Below are 14,886 nucleotides of genomic sequence, written 5' to 3' on the forward strand. Positions count from 1 at the left end.
GAGTCTGTGTATGCGTTGTGTGTGTGAGTTTGCCTTAAATGACCTAAATGTTCCGAAAAAATAAATAAATAACTCCGGTCATTTTGACCGTTCTGCCCGACTGCCCATTTCTGCACGGGATTTTGAATTGTGGAGGCGGGGACTCGATTCGTTTTCCAAAAACAAATGGCAGGATTGCTTAAGTATTTAATATGTTGTTAATTGTTATGCTGCGTTTGTTCTCAAGCCCACCCGATTCCTTAAATTTGAGTTAAGCAAGTTTTAGGCTGGCATATTTTAATAATATATATTAATATAATTTTAAAAATATATGTTAATGTTTAATAATACTCAAATTTCATAAAATAATAATAATATTCGAGCCGATTAGCAAGCTCGAGAACCGAACATCATCTAGCTTGAGTTTGAGCTCGAGCTCGACGCGTGAGCTTGATATATCGGCTCACGAGCCCATAAACGAGTCGAGCTCGAGCTAGCTCACGAGCCGTATTGGCTTACTTACACCCCTAACCACAAGAGAATCATAGGTTTCCAATCAAGCTGCAACAAGTCGAAAAATCAAAACTATACATAGGATAACCAAAAGAGAATTAAACAGCATCAAGTCTGAAATCTCAAACAAAGGCCACCATTGTCCAACATAAATGAGAGAATCAATCAATAGAAATAGAAATGAGAAATCCATACTCACCAAATGATTTGCAAATGACGTGCACGAAAGAAGATGTCGTTCATCTCTCCCAGTCTCTCATCTCTACTTCGCTCGTTCCAACTTTCCTAGGGTTTGCGAGAAAGAGAGTGTCTGCAATGCGTAAAATGAGGTTTCAGTTCACCCTTATTCGCACTAAACCCTATTTCAGCAGTTAGATGTACGATCACGGCTCGAATTAGACAATTTCAAAACTGGCCGATTCTTTCAAACGTTCAAATAATTATGATATATGGCTCATAATACAAAAAAAAAGTTAATGATATATAAACTATTAGCAACAGTTAAAATTATTCATTATCATATAATATTTATAGTAAAAAATCATATTTATTCATGTAATATATTCTCATTATTGAGGATATTCTATTTAATTATATTTCCATTATAGTTTTATTCTCTTGCCTTTATATAGACGTATTTGTATTAACACAAAACCAATTGAACAAAAATATAGCTTTTAAAATTTCTATACACATACTATGTACAAGTTTATATACGTCACGTACAAATATTACACAAGCATTGTATACACTATATACAAGCATTATACACACTATGTAATAGTTTGTACATACTATGTATAAGTATTATACACACTATATATAAATTTATAAGTCTTGTAAATACTATGTAAAAGTTTATACAAGCTTTGTACTTGCATGCTATGTCTCTATACAAGTAGTATACTTACTATGTATAAGTTTATACACGCTATGCCCAAGCATTATACACATAATATATAAGTTTATGCAATCTATGTACAAGCATTATACACACTATATATAAGTTTATACACGCTATTTCAAGAAATAAGGGTCATTCTAATCGGAGATTTTGATGGATTAGAGCTGCAGAATTTTCAATAGCCCATACAAGCACCTAGCCGACAAAAAATTTTTTGAGGAGGTTTCCCACTTGTTTTAAACTCTTTGACCACTTTAAACTCTCGACCGCCGTTTTCAGGTCATGGAATTTTCTAGCCCACCAATTTTGAATTAAATTGTCTCATATTTTGTGTTAAAATTTATGCTTGATAAAATTTGTTATTTTTTATAACCACAATACTTCTTATAGATAATATGTTATTATATGCGATGGTCCTAATTAAGACAATATACTAACATATGGAATCATCCGCTCAAAATTTTAAATAAATAATAAAATTTAATATTATTAACATATTCGAAATCCAATGCAATATTTAACTTCAAATATGAGATTATTATGGTTCTACTTCTACTCCCTGTGAGTTGCCTGGGTTGCCTTTGGTTAATGTGGGTCCTGTTTTGTCTATGGTGGAGGATGCTGTTATTGCGAAGGTGAATGCTGAATTAGTTAATAACATAGCGAATGTTAAGTCTGTGGAAACTTTGGTTGCTATCTATGACGCTAGTCCCTTGGCTTTGGTTGTTGAAGGTCCGTCTGTTAGTATGTTGGTTCCCTCCCCGTCTGTCCCTATCGATAATGCTTGTCTTGTGGTGGGGAGTGTGGAGAATTTGAGGGAAGTGCCTTTGGTTCCTTCGTTTTCTGCACCTGAGTTTGGTAAGGTTGGAGATAGGAATTGTCACACTAATCTTAAAGGTAGCTTATCATGTGGGGATGCTGTGCATGCCCCTTGGGACCCTGTGGTGCCTGTTTATGATGTGTCTTCTCCTATCAATGCTATGGTTCTTCTGCAATTGGTTGGACCTTCTTGTGTAACTCCTATTCAGTTGGAAGTTGAAGGCTCTGTTACCTCGTCCCCTCCTGTTCCTATGCATTCGTCTGGTAAGCATTTTATGGAAGTCCCTATTTCCCTTATATCTACTGATGAACTGAAAATCCATTTAAAGTCTAATTTGAATCGTAGCTATCTTGAGCAAATTGATTGGTTGGAGGGTCGGACTCTTCAAGTGGGGATGATGAACCTGGAGCTGATTTTGCTTTGCAGATTAACCATTATGTTGTTTTTGTTTCCTCTCGTGGGAGAGGTAAACGTTGTAGGAAATAATTTTATGGTTGTGTTGCTAGTTTCGGTTGCCTTTGGTTGGTTCATAGTGGTTGTGGCGATTTGAGTCGATTCTTGGGAGTTTTCTTTCTCCCTTTGGGTAGTTACTGTGGGCTGCATTTCAACACTCATTGCCTTTGGTAGTTGCCGTTTTGCTGGAGCTTTGTTGAAATTTTGCGGTTGTGCTTCATTGTTTTTGGGCAATGATGTGACTATGGCTCACTTCTCTGAAGCCGTGGCTCGTGGCAACCTTTGATGGTTCGTTTCTTACTCGGTTGTGATCTTTGTTGCAGTCATTTGATTGACTTCTTGGTGCGTTACTGCTCTCTCTCCAAGCTGGATGGTCCGTGCATGATTTCAGAGTAGTTGGAAGCCTCTGTCAAATACTGAGCCAGGTGGGCTTTAACGCCATTGTATTTTGTGTACCTGTTTAACTGTTTCGTTTATCTGCTTGATGTACTCCTTTTTTTATGTAATAAAATCTGTTCTTTAAAAAAAAGAGAGATTATTATCTTTTATGATGTGTCTTCTCCTATCAATGCTATGGTTCTTGTGCAATTGGTTGGACCTTCTTGTGTAACTCCTATGCAATTGGAAGTTGAAGGCTCTGTTACCTCGTCCCCTCCTGTTCCTACGCATTCGTCTGGTAAGCATTTTATGGAAGTCCCTATTTCCCTTATATCTAATGATGAACTGAAAATCCATTTAAAGTCTAATTTGAATCGTAGCTATCTTGAGCAAATTGATTGGTTGGAGGGGTCGGACTCTTCAAGTGGGGATGATGAACCTGGGGCTGATTTTGCTTTGCAGATTGACCATTCTGTTGTTTCTGTTTCCTCTCGTGGGAGGGGTAAACGTGGTAGGAAATAATTTTATGGATGTGTTGCTAGTTTTGGTTGCCTTTGGTTGGTTTCATAGTGGTGGTGGCGATTTGGGTCGATTCTTGGGAGTTTTCTCCCTTTGGGTAGTTACTGTGGGCTGCATTTCAACACTCATTGCCTTTGGTAGTTGTTGTTTTGCTGGAGCTTTGTTGAAATTTTGTGGTTGTGCTTCATTGTTTTTGGGCAATGATGTGGCTATGGCTCACTACTCTGAAGCCGTGGCTCATGGCAACCTTTGATGGTTCATTTCTTACTCGGTTGGGATCTTTGTTACAGTCATTTGGTTGACTTCTTGGTGCGTTACTGCTCTCTCTCCAAACTTGTTATGTAGCTAACACTTCAAACAAGTCTATTTACTCATTTAACATCTAAATTTTCCTATTTACATGTATACCACCTTATTTAACATCTAAACTTCCCTATTTACCTATATACCACCTTAAAACCTTTATCCTCATAAAAAATAACCTTCCATTTCTATCCCATCAATAGGTTACAATGACAATAGGTTGGACTGTCTTGGTTTATGTTTGATGACGTTGAGCGGCTCGAACTTATATAAAAAATCCAAAATTACTGAAATCATATCACAAATCCAATTCATAACAAGTTTATACATAAAGGTATCATAAAAACAAATTTATATAAAAATACTGAAAATATTTCTTTCGATTTATTCATATATTTTAAGTACAAATTTATAGCAGAAAAGATAACATAGATTTTGTGCTTGCCCAAGCTTCGCTTTCTATGAAGTTTCAAACACTATCACAAATAAGTATAAACCCAAAATCATCTGCTTGCCCAAGCTTCGCCTTGAAGGATCAAAGCATCTCAGGAAAAGCATCTCAGGAAAAGCGGTTTAGGAAATCGAACTAAGATGCTACAGGTAAATTAAACTTTCACTTGAAAGGAGTTTGTTGGCTTAACTAGAGGCGAAGTTTCAGGTGGATAAGATACAGGTGAAGTTCGGGCTACTCTAAAGATATGCACGAGAGACCAAAGACGATTGCAAGCGAAAGAAGCTATTCGAACATCAAAATGGCATTGCAAGATGGAGAAGAGCATACCAAGCGGAACAGATTGATGAGCTGACCGAGCGAGAGGAAGAGAAGGTGAAGGCGTAGTGAGCCGACCGAGCAAGAGGAAGAGGATGCGAAGGCGTAGCAGACGGTCAGGTTTCGTGTTGACAAAAGAGAAATTGAATGTTATTTTTGATGAGGATAAAGATTTTAAGGTGGTATATAGGTAAATAGGAAATTTTAGGTGTTAAATGAGTTAAGAGACTTATTTTAAATGTTAGCTATGATTTTATGTAAAACTACTAAGCTACCCTTCTTTCTTTCTTTCTGTCTTCGATCTTTTTTAGTAATTATACTCTCTTTAGGTAGCATAACTTAATTTGATTAATTGTCAGTTAATGCGTTCCACGTGGATTGACAATGAAGAGGTGCTTTTAATCACATTTTTAGGGAGTTATTATCTCTTAATCATAATTGAAATGAGATATTAGCCTTAATTGAGAAAATAGATTCCAACCAACACGCCACCTCTTTCTTATAATTTCTAATGGTAGTTGAGAATGAGTGATTAAAGTCTGGCACAATTAAAATTAGTTGGCTTGTTCTAATATCTATTTAAGAACGCTGACCATTAAAATCGAATTGACTGGAAACTGTTATGTGCAGTGCCGAACCACTCGGTTCCTAGGGAACAATTATTTGGTTCGGTGAACGTACGCTCCTCTACGTTCGGCCACCAACCTTTTAGTGCCACGTAGCACGACGAAAAGTCGCCGACCCGACCCGCTGTTTTTGGGTTCTAGCGCATGCATTTTTTTAATTCCTTGACGAGCCGATCAATATTCCATCACCTTTTGGATATATTTCAAATAAAAAAACCTCCATCTCTTTCCCGTAACCTCTCACACACAAAGCCTAGAACCGAAATCCACTAACCCATTCTGCCCATTCTTCATTCACACATACAATTCCAAATTCCCCCACAAAAAAAAAAAAAAAACAAAACTTTATAGGAGTAATATATATATAAATATATAAAAGAAAGTAAAAAAAAAAATTTATAGGAGTAAAAAAATAAATAAATTATAAGAGAGTAAAAAAAAATATTTGCCCCTCATAAATTTTTTTGTGCCCCCCTTAAAAAACTCTTTTGTTCTAACTTGCCCTAAAATATCTATATATTTCTTCACATTTAGTTCTAATATTCTCTTTCATGCTTTTCATGACAATTTATTTATAATTTTTTTTCTTTATTTTTCTTGCTTGATTTTTTCTTAAAAAAATTTCGTAATATATAGACATATAATATTATTTTTTTAATATTTAATTAATTTTATGTTGTATTTGCCCCCTCAAAATTGAACCTGGTTCCGCCCCTGATTATGTGTCACTTCACAGTTTTTTACCGTAAATTCGTCCAAGCTCACATTTTTCTTAAATTTTTGTAAAACTACTAAACTACCCTTTTGTCTGTTTTTAGTCTTTTTTAGTAATTCTGCTTTATTAAAAATAATAAAAATTTAATTATAATTATTTAAATAAAAGGGGATTTACAAGTATAGCATGTAAAATATTATGATTTCAATATCTAAACTTTATTAGGTATGCCATCTCATCGAACATAATTCTCGACTTATTGATGTCCTTGTTTGAGAGCTCACTAGCTAGACAGACTGCTTGGACCCAATAATGGCTTGATCCCCCAACAATATCTCATCATCATTAGGTTTGTCAATATCTTTTAGCACCGCCTCGCCACATCGATACCCTTGCTTATGAGCTCTCATGCAAGATCAAGAGAGAAGGGATGAGAGGGGAAGCACGAGGGCGAAGGCTTGGTACTTGGTAGCAACTAGTGAGTCTAAGAACTACTACAATGGTTAACAAGATTGGTAGCATGGTGATGGGGTAACAAAGATTCTAACACATGGATTTTTTTTTTTTTATTGGGAAATATTGAGTGTCATGAATGTAAATAATAAAATTTAGGTATTAGATATGATATATCATCAAAAAATTATCTTGATCGGGCACAAATCTCGAGACAAAATAAAGTTGGAAACTTTAAAAATTAATTTGGAGACCATCGCAACTTTGATTTTAGTAAACTTACAGTCGAACTGAACGTCTCGGAAATACAAACCCAACGACACCAAATTCGACTCAATCCGAGCCCAAATGGGTCCAAATTAAGGGTCTGAAGCGCTATTGGAGGGTTTGAACCACAATTTGAATTACCAAACGGTTTCCAAACATGGCGTGCTTATAGTCTAATCAAGCGGCTCGACGAGACGAATACAACGAGCTCAAGATCACCGAATTCCAACATCACTAAGACATTCAAATGTCTGTCAAATGGTCCATGATCAAGGGATTCAAAATCGGTCATCCATCCAACCACTCCCCATTTGCCCTTGATCTCCCACTTATTTACGGACCATGTCACTCCAAAAATCTATAAATGGATCCCCTTTTCTCTTGAAAAGGGACCCCAAGCTAAAGGATTCAAAGAGAAAGATCGTAGATCACTCTTGCCTCCTTGCTCCTCTTCGACAACTGCCTGAGTTCCACCGGACCACCTCCTGACGTCGTTGCTTTGCCATACCACTACTTGAGTCCCTCACCTCCGCCGGACCACCACTTCAGGCCCTCACCTTCGCCGGACCACCACTTCAATCCCTCACCTCCGCCAGACCACCACTTGAGGCCCTCACCCTTGCCGGACCACCATTTGAGGCCCTCACCTTTATCGGACCACCATTTGAGACCCTCTCCTCCGCCGGACCACCGCCTGAAGACGTTGCTACGCCGAACCACCACTTGAGGCCCTCACCTCCGCCAGAACATCGCCTGACGTCGTTGCTTCGCTGGACCACCACTTGAGGCCCTCATCTCTGCCGGACCACTGCTTGACGTCGTTGCTCCGTCGGACCACCACTTAAGGCCATCACCTTCGCTGGACCACCACCTCAGGATCGGAGTTTTGCCAGACAACCACATAAGGCCCGGAGTTCTGCAGGACCACCACCCGAGGCCCGGACTTCCGCCAGACCACCAATTAAGACTAGAAGTTCTGCCAAACCACCACCTGAGGTCCGAACTTCTACCGGACCACCACCTAAGGCCTGGACTTCTGCCAGACCACCACTTAAGGCACGGAAGTTCCGCCGGACCACCAACTGACACTCAAATTTTCAAGTAACACCAGACTTTTGCTAGTCCACCAAGTGACGCTATACTTTCATCCCTGTTTGTCACTAGATTTCAACAAAACGGTTGACATTTATAATATGATCACCCTCAGTGACGAGTTAGCATATTGTAATCTACCAAAATACTAGTGGAATCATTTCAGACTGGGCAAGGCCCCGTGGTTTTTCCCCTTTCCAAGCTTTTCCACGTAAAAACATCTTATGTTCTTTCTGTGTGAGCTGGATATTTGTACAACAGTAAGACGCAATTTTTAACTCTATCTCCACGTATACTCTAGCTAGCCCACAAAAAGATATATATAAATTTTTATATTTGTGAAGCTATGTATATAAATCTGCCTTTTTTTTTTTATTTTAGGTAAGTTAGCTTAAATATGCCTTAAATAATAAGTTAAAAATATGTTTGGATTATATATATATATAGACAAAAGGCAAAAATAATTTTCATAGTAAGCAAAAATATTTATTGAGGTGAAAGAATAGTTACGTGAAATATGATCAAATTTTCATGACTATGTGAAAAATCAAATATTCTCAAACTACCAAATATATTTTCTCTAAATAAAACATGATACTCAACTACTCAAGATCATAAAGAAAAAAAATGACAGTTTTAATTCCAATAGAATCTTAATCTTATTGTCGAGGGAATTTAACTTGTATCCTCGCTTCTGTGTATAGTAATGATCTAATTTGAATACCTAGCGGCTTATTTTTTTTTTTTTTGGAAAATTTTAAATTTAAATGCTCTGTATCAAGATACATTTATAAATATTTCACTACTATTATAAGTGTGGCTTGAGTTTTCTTCCCCATCAAATATTGATTGCTAATTTTATTCATTTAAAAATTATCTTGACCCTTCATTTCATGTAAATATTTTTAATAATATAATACATTTTTATATAATAAATTCTTGACACACATTTCATTAATACCCTTTATATTCCGCTCTCTATATCCCCTAAATAAATGAAGTCATGATTTAAATTATCTAATACTTCTTAGTATTCCTTCATATTAATTAAATACACATTTGTATTATGCTATTCGTATTCCCTACTCTTCATAAACTAAATCTCAACCTTATTTTGGTCTTTTTGACCCCTGGTCAACTGGGGGTCAAAATGGGTTCACCAAAATGTAGTTTAATGTTCAATGAGTCATAATCAAGGGTCTGGAAGTGATTGGATGGTTTGGAGAAGGCTCCAAGGTCAGGAATCACCAGGTGGCAGGTCCAGTGACATATGCTGTAAATATTTGAAGGTTTTGCAGCATTTGAATTTCAATTCAATTTATGAGATTAGAGACCTCAAAATGGGCTCAAATTTGGAGGGTTGCCTCTAGAGATATGTCCTATCAATTGCATATGCATAATATGCAATTGATAGACTCTGAATTAGAGGTCATTTGATTGGGTTTCGAAGTGTTTAAAAAAATCCTTGGAAAATGCTTTCAAGACAGGGCCTTTAAACTTTGGATTTTGGTTTTGAAAATATAGATTTGATCATAGGGTCTAGATTAGATCCTAAGATCTGGATTGATCCTAGTGACCTCATACAAAAATGAGGTCAACAATGTGTTGAAAAATAATATTGTAATTTAATTAAAGTCATAAAATAGTATCGTGCATGATCTTTGATAATTTGGTTATTTATAGAAAATGTGCATTTTTATTTAGCAGGAATTTCTATTGCTTACATTATTGAAAACTGTGCAATTCTGACACATGCTCAATTATACTTTAATTGTTATAATATGATGAAAAATTTGCATATGTGGTAAAATTATATTTGCTAAGAGAAGAGAGAGATAAGGGGTCAGAATCCTTTGAGATTTTATGTGTCAGGGAATATTTTGATGCCTATAGGGTATATTCTGATGGAAATAAGTCATATTTTGGTACCTACGGGCATGTTTTGGTGTTATAAACACAAAAGGAAGTCATAAATGGCTATAATCTTTTGAGAATTTATCTAGGTCTGAGAAATGTGATATGAATTACTTTGTAATATGAATTGTTATATGATATGAATTTTAGTTATTTAACTCCTCAAACTTCTGAGTTTTTGTTATTGTAGAGTGAATTATTATCTTGCATTAATTGTTTTAAATATTAAAAAAAGTTAATAAACAAATTTGAAAATTTAAATAGATTTGTATTGCCTGCTGAGTTGTTATAACTTATTATAATTTTGCTTTTGAATTTTAGAATTTGGGAAATAGAAGAAGCTAAGTTTGCTGATTAAAAGTTCATGATCATTTCTGAGTTTGTAGGTATTTCTCTATTTTGATTTTTGTACAAAGATGGCTGGTTTATTATTTAGTTCCCCAACTTCTACTTATGGTAGTAAATTGTAGTTTATATATATTGATGACATGAAAGAAACTTAATCGCTAGGTAGGTAGTGAGTTTTGTGAGCAATTATTACGTCCGGTGACCGGAAGCATCCAGAGACCAATAACCACGCGCCACATCACCTAGGAGCTTGGTACCAATCACTCGGTATTGCTCGGTATACGTCCCAATTTCCGGTTTTCTGTCCGGACATAATAATTATTCAAGTTTTGTTCTACTATTTATTGGCTTATTCTATCCATCTGGACAATGGCAATTTGTCTATCATAAACATTAGCATTGACAATGAACTTTTTTTTTTTAATACTTAACCAAAAAAGAGTCATTAGAATTATTCATTATAATATAATATTTATGGTAAAAAATTTATTATATTTATTCATTTAATATATCCTCAATATATCCTCATTATTGAGGATATTCTATTTTATTGTATTTCCATTATTATTCTATTCTCTTGCCTTTATATATGAATATTTGTATTAGCACAAAAATCATTCTAACAAAAATATAGTCTTTTAAAATCCACCAATAATTCTAGAATCCTTCTTGGGGCCTCTTTTCAAACCTTCAATGTGCATAAGATATCTATATAAACTTATAAGGTTAAGACACTTTTTTCTTGTAGTTGTTCTTATACTTATCTTGTAATTCAAATATTTTTACGAACTAATTTTATCAGTTGACACCTAAACTCTTTTGGATTTTTGTAATCAACTTTTTATCACATCATTATCATTTGATGAGATATTATTTTAATGGTTTTTTTCCCCTAATGTTGGACATATTACTACAACTTCTCTATAGCTTTCTCTGCAAGAAAATGCTCTCAATTTATAGTTCTTTACAATATAAATTTGAAATTTTTAATAAATTTTGAAATGTAACCATCATCATTCTAAAAAATAATTATCTTGTATATATTTTGTATTATCTTTTAAATCATAATACAAAGAATATATTACATATAATAAGGAAATTTCATAAAAAAGTTTATGAATGAAATTCATATCCCAAATCAATAATATTAATGTATTATAAATAATAAATTCTCTAAATGCATACTATTTCTTCATCAGGTGATTCCCTTTTAATGAAGAAATAGTATGCATATCGCCTCAATTTAATGATTCTTTCTATCATGATGATTGATGAAGAGAGCATTAAAATAAAAAATGGGAATCACCTGCTCAGGCGGAGGAGCAGCCGAGGCTTTGGAAGTGTCGAGCGTCTGAGAGATTATTATGTGCGGAGTGCGGACGGGGAGAACCGTCAGCACATAAGTATAGGGTACTAAGTTAGGTGCCACTCAGTACCGTTGGGTACCGCTTGATACCCTGTGCTTGTACGGACGGTCCACACTCCGCACCTAATAATTTTTTCGAGCGTCGAGCATATTTCGGACAAAGTGGCTGGGACGCTACCCGCGAATAGGACAGATACGAGCCTCATTGGGAATAGGGCGGCTGCCGGCTGGGTCGAGACCGTCGAGTGTCGAGCAGTCGAGGCGTCGAGCAGGTGATTCCCAATACTCTAGCCGGTATGAAAATACTGTAATAGAATAGTTAGTAATTAATGAAAGGTAATTAGATTAGAAATAATGAAATTAAGGCAAGCATCGAGATAGTTCTCCCCTGAGAGGCAAAAGTGGCATGTGATAGGAAGTAGAAGCGATTTTGGTAAAATCAATGAACGACAATATGAAATTCGAAAGAAATATAGGAAAAACTCTTTGATCTGATGTTGTCAAGAAATGATATTTAATCGCATGAGTAATAATTTGTATATATCATGTGATTATATCTAGTTATCCAAATATCAAATTTATTTATCAATATAAATAAATTTGAAAAATAAATAAAAAAATGTGATTTACTGAATAGATATATTTGCATAATAAACATATGCTTTATCATACATTATCTGTATGAATTAGAACAAAGAAGAAAGAAAGATTATGAAAATTATCTAATTTATTGATTATCCTCTCTTCCCTCCTCATCAGCATAGTCGACCAAGCATATTGAGCAACATTCAACAGTGATCTCAGGCTGAAGTGGAGGGGGAGCTGTGGAACGTAAGTAGAATAAGTAAAAGATGAATGTGATGACGGTGATAAGGAAGAGGACGATAATGGCCATGGCGGTGTCGTAGCTCGTTTAAATAATCTCTTGAGCGCTTGATATCCTGTTGCCAAAAAAAATTATAACAAATGATAATATGATTAATAAGAAAAATTTTGATGCTCCAATAAAATAGTTTTGATAAATAATGAACTTTAACAAGTTGACTAACAAAAAACAATAATGGTAAAAGAATTAACTTTAACAAGCTGATTAATATGAGTTGTTGTATGCATGATATGAATTTTAGTTTATTTAACTGCTCAAACTCATAAGCTTTTATTATTGCATGATGGTTTATTAAGATAATTAATTGTGATTTTAATGTCTAAATAGTGTCAAATGATTTGAAATTAAATCATCATGCAGTAATAAAAGTTTAGGAGTTTGTGCAGTTAAATAAACTAAAATTAATATCAAACAACAACTCATATTAATCAGGTTATTAAAGTTAATTATTTTACCATTATTGTTTTATATTAGTCAACTAATTAAAGTTCATTATTTATCAAAATTATTTTCTTGGCGTATCAAATCTTTTCTGATTAATCATATTATCACTTGTTATAATTTTTTTGGCAACTGGATATCAAGCGCTCAAGAGATTATATAAACAAGCCACGACACCGCCATGACCATCATCCTCCTCTTCCTTATCACCTCCATCACATTTATCTTTTACTTATTCTACTTTCGTTCCACCGCTCCCCCCTCCGCTTCAGCCTGGGATCACTGCTGAACGTTGCTCGATATGCTTGGTCGACTATGCAGATAATATATGATAAAGCATATGTTTATCATGCAAATATATCTATTACTTAAATCACATTTTTTTTTTAATTTATTTATATTGATAAATCATGTTTCGTTTATTTCAAAGTTTCTAATCTTTATTTTGGAGTGCAGAGTGCTAGCGTCAGACCTGTTTTTGGCCGTGGTGGTGGTGGTTATGGAGCACCTCCATCTCTTTTTCAAGTATTTGAAAGACGTGTTTTGTTGGAAAAATATTCTAAAATTTCATGACATTTAAGAAGTTACTATTATTATTAAAATTATTTAGGGTTTTTGTTGTTTAAAGGTCAGAACATTTAAGAAGTATCATTTCAATTTTTTGACCTAAATCCTTTAATTTATGAGAACCTATGAATGACTATTCTGAATTATTCTCATTGATTGCATTGATCTTTTAAAGGTCAGAATAATTGTTGTAGAGTCCAATTTTAGATCGTCAGTGTTGACCTCGATTTTGCCCAGACCCTTGGACAAAGAGTTGACTTCGTCAAATTGACCAAGCCAGACCACAAGACCTTCTCCAATGGGTTCAGTGACTCTAGTCGAGTCTGTTGAGCCTGAGCTTGGACCCTGGGACAACCCAGTTGACCAAGTCAACCAGGGTTGACCACTTAGCCCGTTTAGAGCCCCAAATCAATTTAAATCAAATCTAAACCTCCTCATGGCTCAAACCTCACTCCCCTTGGACCTAATTGATTGATTTGACCAGGTCAAGCGTTGACTGGTCAAATCAGGTCATAAATAGGTCATAATCACCTATTTGAATGAGATTAATGGCTAATTAATAGAATTTAAAGCCCCACTTCATTTTGAATTGAATTCCATGGGCAAAACCGACATATCTCCCTCCAAATTGATCAAGCAATCGATCTTGGCCGTTGATCTCAAACCTTGGTTCTTAAATACAAAAAAATTAAGTCCAATTAGGGATCATTTTTTGATTGCTCTTGCCCTAACCCTTCTCGTCCCGAGAAACATAGCGTGAGAGCTCTCCTCATACTCCTCCACCTTTCCCACGTCAAATCTCGGCGCCCCAGGCTCGCCGGCGGCGAGAAATCCGGCGAAACCGAGGCAAAAGATCTTTCGGGACTCCTACCGTCCGATCGAGGCCTCTTCTGAGCTCGAGGTCAAGAGGAAGATTGTTACTGCTGATCACACAAATCCAATGAGCCCAAAATCGTCCAAATCCACCAAGCGGATCGAGGTATATCGCAAACCCTAGTTTAGAACACATATGGTTAAATAACTTTTTAAAAAGTGCTTTTTAGATCAAAAAAAGCATCCCCCATTGATGTTCTTCATGTCTAATATCTATGTTTAAAATTTTACGGAATTTAGTCGAGTGGTTTGAGAGATCTAGGCGAAAATAGGTTGGAGTTTTCGGTCCGGTCAGCTCCCAGGCGTGTGCTTTCTGGACCGTTGATCTCGCCGATCAACGGTGTAGATCTTGGTCGGACCGCGCCTCTGTCCGACCGCAGGGGATCTTGCCGAACTACTTTTCGTCCAGCCAGATCTGAGCCGTCCGTTCCTTACCACGCGAGATCGCACGGCTCTTGGATGCGCCAACGTGGTTGAGTGAGGCGGCGTGGATTTCAGCGCCACCGCAATCATTACCAATGATTGCCCGCAGTTATGGGAGCCAATCCGAGCCTGTCGCGTGGTATTGGCATGTTATTTTAATATTAAAATTATTTTAAAAGCTATTTTAACTTTTAAAAATCACAGAAAATCCATTTTTGCTCCGATTTTGACGAACAATATCTCGTTTTGTTCGTATTTTCATTCTCTACACTAGAAA

This window comes from Dendrobium catenatum, unplaced genomic scaffold (assembly GCF_001605985.2).
Source record: "Dendrobium catenatum unplaced genomic scaffold, ASM160598v2 fragScaff_scaffold_43, whole genome shotgun sequence".
In the NCBI taxonomy this organism is placed as follows: domain Eukaryota; kingdom Viridiplantae; phylum Streptophyta; class Magnoliopsida; order Asparagales; family Orchidaceae; genus Dendrobium; species Dendrobium catenatum.